Source organism: Taeniopygia guttata, chromosome 7 (genome assembly GCF_048771995.1).
Source record: "Taeniopygia guttata chromosome 7, bTaeGut7.mat, whole genome shotgun sequence".
Lineage (NCBI taxonomy): Eukaryota > Metazoa > Chordata > Aves > Passeriformes > Estrildidae > Taeniopygia > Taeniopygia guttata.
The window spans coordinates 26492072-26498991 of record NC_133032.1 but is presented as its reverse complement, the minus strand read 5'-3'; positions in this window follow the sequence as shown (position 1 = coordinate 26498991).

Genomic DNA, 6920 nt, shown 5'->3' with positions numbered 1-6920 from the left:
GAAGGTCTGAAGGGTGGGTGCAGCAATTATAATGACTAAACGAGAGGTAATCCCATGAAACCAGTAATCCTTAATCTGCAGCATGTCCTGTGTCACACACTCCTGCTAGGCTGCTGCACTTCCTTCTTCCTTTTATCAGCCCAGTCTCTCATGCCTCTCTTTTTATCAGTCTTAACTTTGCTTCTCTGTGAAGCCCAGTCAGAACTGTCTTACTCACTTCAAACTAATGCTTGTACTTCAGCCTCCAGGACTGGCTTACTTTCCCTATCCTGTTGTTCTGTGCTTGTAGCCAAACCTCTGACATAACTTATTTAGCATGATGTAACTTAAGAATCATTGAGTCATCCTCAAGCACATCTAATAATGCCTTCTATCACTTCCTCAGGATAGTTTTGAGAAACTGGTCTTTCCCTTTTTATTAACAGTGTTATTCACAGATATAAGCAAAGTTAGCTGAATAAAAATGCACTATAGGAATTGATACAGTACAATTGATACTGACTGAAGTGAGATATTGAAGTGAGATATTCCTCACTATTTTATTGCTTCAACTTTTACTCAGTAACAATTTTCACAAGCAGCAATATATAATGACTAAATCATTTTAATGTATCTAACAAGAAGCAGGTAAGCATGCTAATATCCTCCTATTCTGAAATATTATCAAGGAGTATTCAAATTTTATTTTTTTGTTACTGATTCTGTCTTTTAATAAAGATAATTAGAAGACCAAAATGGTAATAATAATTCTCTGAATATGTATTTTTGTTAATTCAGTACAGCATTTGCTTGTAGTGCTCTCCCAATGTGAAGGTTCTTGGAATTCATAATAGTGTATGGAGATCTCCATAGAATTACCTAAAGTAATGCTGACGTATGATCCCAAGAAATGCTGCACACCTTAAATGAACTACAGAAATAAAAGTAGCTGTTGTCTTGGCCACCATGTTTGGTACTAGGTCACAAGGGTAGTCCATGAAAACCACTGCTAGGTGCACCCAATTGGCTGCCCTCTTTATCCCTCTTTTCTGGTGTTAAATTTGTCAACTCTTACAAAGTTATCTTCAGCAAATATGTGATGCACTGGAAATGTACAGTCTGAGAAATCAGCACCTCTCCTGAACATACAGGCACAACTTCCATGGTGTGAAGCTCTGTGGATGTGGGGTGTTGAGGAGAATGCTGACCTGTGCTTCAATTCCTTTGTGACATTTGAGAGGATTTGCCAGAAAGTGCTGAGGTTACTCACATGGTCTTCTTCTAGCACTTCTGTTTCCATGCTCTGATACTGATCTAACCTCTGTCCTCTGTGACCAAGTGGGAAATGCCAGCTAGATAGTGGAGGCAACATGAAAAATAAGTACAAAATCAGGCTGAAGATACAGCTTTCTGCTGAACATCCAGCTGTCAGCCTCGGTCTCTTCTCTTTGCTCTGTTCCATTTAGATAAGACAACATTTAGATTTTATCACAGCTAACCAGGTAAAACAAAACTGTACATTCCTATATAGTCCTGAACTTCAACTGGTAACCTGTACTCAAAATCCAAGTTAATAAGCCATGTTACCATTTTCTTACTGAAAATTTATTCTGTTAGCAAGTCATTATTTCATTATTTGTATTTCATTATTTGTAGGGGGAGAATTCATTATTTGTAGAGAGAGCACATACCTAAGCAATCACCTTAGGAAAAGGACAATCTCCCTTCTTTTCTAATCCAGTTGCCTTTGGTGTGAAACCAAACATTCAGTCTGATTCTGCTATTCACAAAGTCTGTTCCTCCTTGTGTCCACACAGTCACAAAAAAGTAAAGAAAATAGAGGAAACAGTGGGAGAACAGTTTCTCTTCCCTCTTTTGGCTAAGATGAGCCTAGTGATACAGATTCAGGGGAACGAATTAAAGGTGATGAGAAGTATTTTGTTCTTTTGTAGCTACTGTGAATTTTGCATGGTGGCTGTTGGCATCTGGCAGCATCAGGCACTAATCAGAACAAAGAAAAAAAAAAGAAAAAACAAACCAAACAAAAAAGCCAAACTTCTTTGACAACTGAAAATCCCTGACAAGGCTATCCTTGGATAGTAAAGACATTAAAATTTAGTTAAAGCTCCTTGATGGCTGCAAGACAGAAATGGCTTTATAGTAAGATATAAGAGAAACATTGTCTTAAAATTAAGTAAATAGAGGCTTCCCAACACATACAAAGTTTCTTTGTATTCCAGAGGGGGAAGAAACTTTTCAAAAGACATTCAGGAGATGTTCTTGTACAAAACCTTTCTCCCTGGAGAAGCATTTAATTTAATTTTTTTTTACGTTCCTTTGATGGGCATATACTATTTTGATGGGCAGTCCTATTTTGTGCATTTGTCTCCAAGACCTGTTTGTATTCTGAGTGCCTCACTGTGTGCTGGGGTTGTAGGAGAGTTTCATACCATCCCTTCACCCCACAGATAGCTTGAGATTATGCTCAAGTTATCTGTGGAGTGCAAATTGTGAAATTTGCAGGGGGTTTGTGCAAAGCAGCTGTGTCTGTGCTTAGACAGCCACTGAGGAAGCTCTACAGCCTGATGGGCTGCTTGGTGTCTCTTTGGTCCCCCACTGTGTCACAGTCTGCTCCCATCAGGAATGATTAAACAATGCCAAGGTCAGTACAGGATGACAGGGAATAGTATACTGCAGTCAAGCGAATAAAGCCAAAACTGTCCTAAAGAATGGATTTTTTTATCTTGTTTGGTTATCTTTAGAAGATAAATGGACTGCAGCACACTTCATGCTGTAAACATAACTTTGACTGGCCTTACTCCAATAGCAGCTGAACAAATACTTTTAATGTGGAAATCTCCTCCTCCCTCTTTCCCAGCTGGACAGACCACATATTTGTATAACTCCCTGTCTGTTCTTACATGTGATGTGGTTGTCCAGTGGAAGGAAGCTCCCAGAAATTAAGGAATTCATACATGTTATTTACTTTTTCAGCAGCCTGAGAACCAAGTTGCGCCTTTCTAGAAGCAGGCCCAGAAAATACACAGTCCCAATTCCCCAGGTTAAGAGCTGCAGCTCTTACCTAAATCAGCAGGGTATCAAAAGCTAAAGGAGCTCAAAGAAGGAGGCTGAACAGGAGATGTACACATAAAATGCAGGCAGGCTCTGCACAGGAATATTATGTGAGCATTCTGAAAAACAGTGCAGATTTGCTCTATTAGTGCTTGTGGTAATTGTGTAGTTTGGACAGTACTAAAAAAACAACCCTTAAATTCTTAAAACAGTTTCCCAAACATTTTACTAGTCCTGCAGAACTACTTTTATGAGCAAATCCAGAAATTTTTTATAAACTGAAGGTGAACTGTAAGACTAGACCACTGCCTCAGCAGCAGTACTAGAGGAAACACTGAACTGGAAGAACTGCAGAAATACATTACATGCAATTGGAGAAAAACAGAGCTGGGAAAAAATTGTACCAGCTCTTGAAGGTTCAGTATTGGAAACTCCACAACTTGCAGAGTTTCAAGTATGCTGTAATATGAATTTAGCTAATGCTTGTCTTCTCGAGCAAGATTGCATGTTATTTCCATCCCCTTTTACACAGTCAGGTATGGTTAGCATATCACCTCAGTCTCTAAATGTCCTGAATTCTTTCACTCATTTCACAGAATTACAGAACAGATAAGGTTGGAAGGGACCCCTGGAAGTCACTTAGTCCAACCTCCTTGCTCAAGCAGGGCTCCCTAGAGTGCTTTACTCAGCACTTCCTAGAGCTCTGACTGCAGCTGTTACACTGTTCTGGCTTCTCTCTGATTATCACTGCTGCTCAAGACAGACACAAAGGAAAAATTGGATGCAAGTCTCAATTTTTTTCAATTTCAAAGAGAACAGCATCCTGTATGATTCAACTAATGAAGCATGCATGCTACAGATCCCATTTCCATTTATTTTTTCACATTTACCTATATTTTCTCTTTATTATGCTATAACCTCACAATTACTTTCTACAACAGTGGATATTTGGTTGTGCTTAAATGTAGAGCTTTGCATTGAATTTCACCTTATTCTTTTCTGAACTACTTCATCAGTTTGTTACAGTGTGCTGTTGGCAATAGACATACTGACATTTCAGACAGGACATATTTTCCCCCACTTTCTTCCAAGGACACAGAACTTACTCAATCACACTGCTCTCTGCCACCTCCTTCACTTCCTGACAAACAGCTTTTGAACCACTTGGTTAACTCCGAGTATGATGAAAGAGAAAGGTCTCAAAGTTTGACTTCAGCAGGTGGGCAGAGGAGAAGCCTGGGATTGTTTGGGCTCCCCAAGGCCTTCGGCAGAGCACAGGCCTGGCAGGGGCTGTTTGTGCTGTCAGCGGGTCCATCCTTCTCCCGGAACGCTCACGGGCCCCGCGCACACGTGGCACTGCCAGGATCAGAGCCCGAGCTCTGCTCTGCAGCACTGCCAGGATCAGGGCCCGGGCTCTGCTCTGTGGCACTGCCAGGATCGGGGCCCGGGCTCTGCTCTGCGGCACTGCCAGGATCAGGGCCCGGGCCCTGCTCTGTGGCACTGCCAGGATCGGAGCCCGGGCCCTGCTCTTGGCACGGGCCAAGGACACGGACAGAGAGAAAAAACCCCACGTTTCACTGGTGGTGCTGCGCAAGGCAGGACTCGCTCTCAGACTTGAGTCCGGTGGCACTGGGATGAGGATATCCTGTTATATTGTCTCCCTCCCTCCTGACATGAACTTACTTCTGAGCCACTCTTTAACCTGTGTTTTGCTGTTGTGGGTGGGGTTTTTTTTATCTTAATGGGTTATGCTTAAATATCTATTATACCTTGTCTTTTCTGTCAAAGGAAGGGACTCAAGATTTTCTAAATGTAAGTAACCTCCCTTCCATTTTATACAAAGGATTAAGAACTCTTAACTCTGCATGTGTGAAAACAGATTGCTCCATAACCCTATACTAAGAGTAAAAAGCTCACAGTTGCATGCTTCCCTTGTGACCACAAGGGAAATAAAGTTTAACTAGAAAGAAATATTGACCCACACAAGGGCAAGCTGAAGTATTTGAAAAAGCATTATTGAGCAGCATGCACTTTGTCCATACTCCCTGCAAGCCTTTAAGCAAATATCTTTGTTCAGTTTTTTCTGCCCTTCAGAGGAGCAAAATAGTCTTTTTAAAAGCAGAAGCTAAAGGCATAGTCTTATTCCAGGAATAAAATACTTTTAATTATACTATGCAGTTAAAGCACTCATAAGCAGGAAAGAGAATATGAAACTACAGAGGGAAAGACAAAAAAATGATTATTACTTTTATTACTAACTTCTCTAGTACTAAGTTCTAGAATGCAGAGTACAGCAGCAGCAAATAGTCTTTTTAAAAGCAGAAGCTAAATGCATAGTCTTATTCCAGGAATAAAATACTTTTAATTACACCATGCAGTTAAAGCACCCATAAGCAGGAAAGAGAATGTGAAACTACAGAGGGAAAGACAAAAAAATGATTATTACTTTTATTACTATCTTCTCTAGTACTAAGTTCTAGAATGCAGAGTACAGCACAATATATTCCTGGAGAACCTGAATGTAGGCCAATCTTGAGGCAGATAGAAAGGCATTACCACCTCCAGAGTGCTAGATTCAGAAAAGCTACACCCACTAGTTGCACTCTTCCCTAGCAGAAACAGTCTTTAGTCTGATTCCTAGGATATCCACCATGTACTTCACAGAAACAAATATGGAAGTGACTGTAGTATTTTAAAACTACTAGATATGAACCTACTTACTCCTTTGCAATTTATGAGTTAAAATTTCTCACCAAAGAAACAAAGCAGTTGAAGGTGAAGGGTCTGAGTTCATGGTTTTTCCTTTAAGAAGATTCAACTTTCATACCCCATTACCAGTGTTCACTTTATGAAAATGTGTTTGAAAACAAAAGCAGTTAAATATTTCAGAGGAAAAGAACACAATACAGAATATACAACATACCTTGCCCTCCACAGGCAGGGCTGGTATCTCAACTACCTGGTAAGCCAAGCAGTGCAAAAAGCAAACAAACAGGGGTAAGTATCTCCAACCATTTTACCTTTGGTTGCTGAGCATTGAATTCCTCAAGGGTTTAAAAAACTGCAAAATTTTGAAAAATGTTTACAACTGAGTAAAAAAAGAAAAAAAGCAGTGAAACCATCAAATAGTAAACTGTGAAGGGACTTCTTCAGTTTAAAGAAGTTTTACCTATTAAATACACAGTACCATTCACAAATCTTTTTCTCAGTAATTTTATATTTACAGAGGTGATATGTGTACCTTCATTTTTAAGTCAGTATTTTAACACTTGTCTTAATTTGTAAGTGGCAGTGAAAATGGCAAACATTAGCAACTGGGGACAGAAAATAAAGGTCTGTTTCTAAGAAACTTAGTTCAAAGACACATCAGTTCAGAGAGCTCCCAGTGAACCAATGCAACATCCTTTTAAAGATCGATCATTTGTGCAAACATATCCTAAATACACAAAGCCAGAAGCAGTCCTGTATGAAACATTCTGGGTTTAGTATTGAAAAGTACTTGACTACTAAACCTTGACCACTCCTGTCCCTGGAGCTCTCACCTACAGGTTGCTGCTTCAGAAGGCCATCACCTCAAATTCAGTATGTAAAGATACATGGTAAAGTAAAATAATTTCCTTTCTGTTGCTCAGCAGGCCAAGACACAAAACTCTTCTATTGCCAATGCAAGATCCAGGCTGAGGTTGCAAGACTTTCATCTGTTGTGTCTTAACTTAGCACTGTGGATGGTAAATTAAAATCAATTCACCAAAGAGTAACAAGATCACTGAAAGATCTTGACATTTGTTACTTGCCTCCTCCTCAATGCTCTTTGTTTGTGCTTCATGGCAGTTCCAACCCATCATATAAAAAAGCTTTCTGCACAGGAT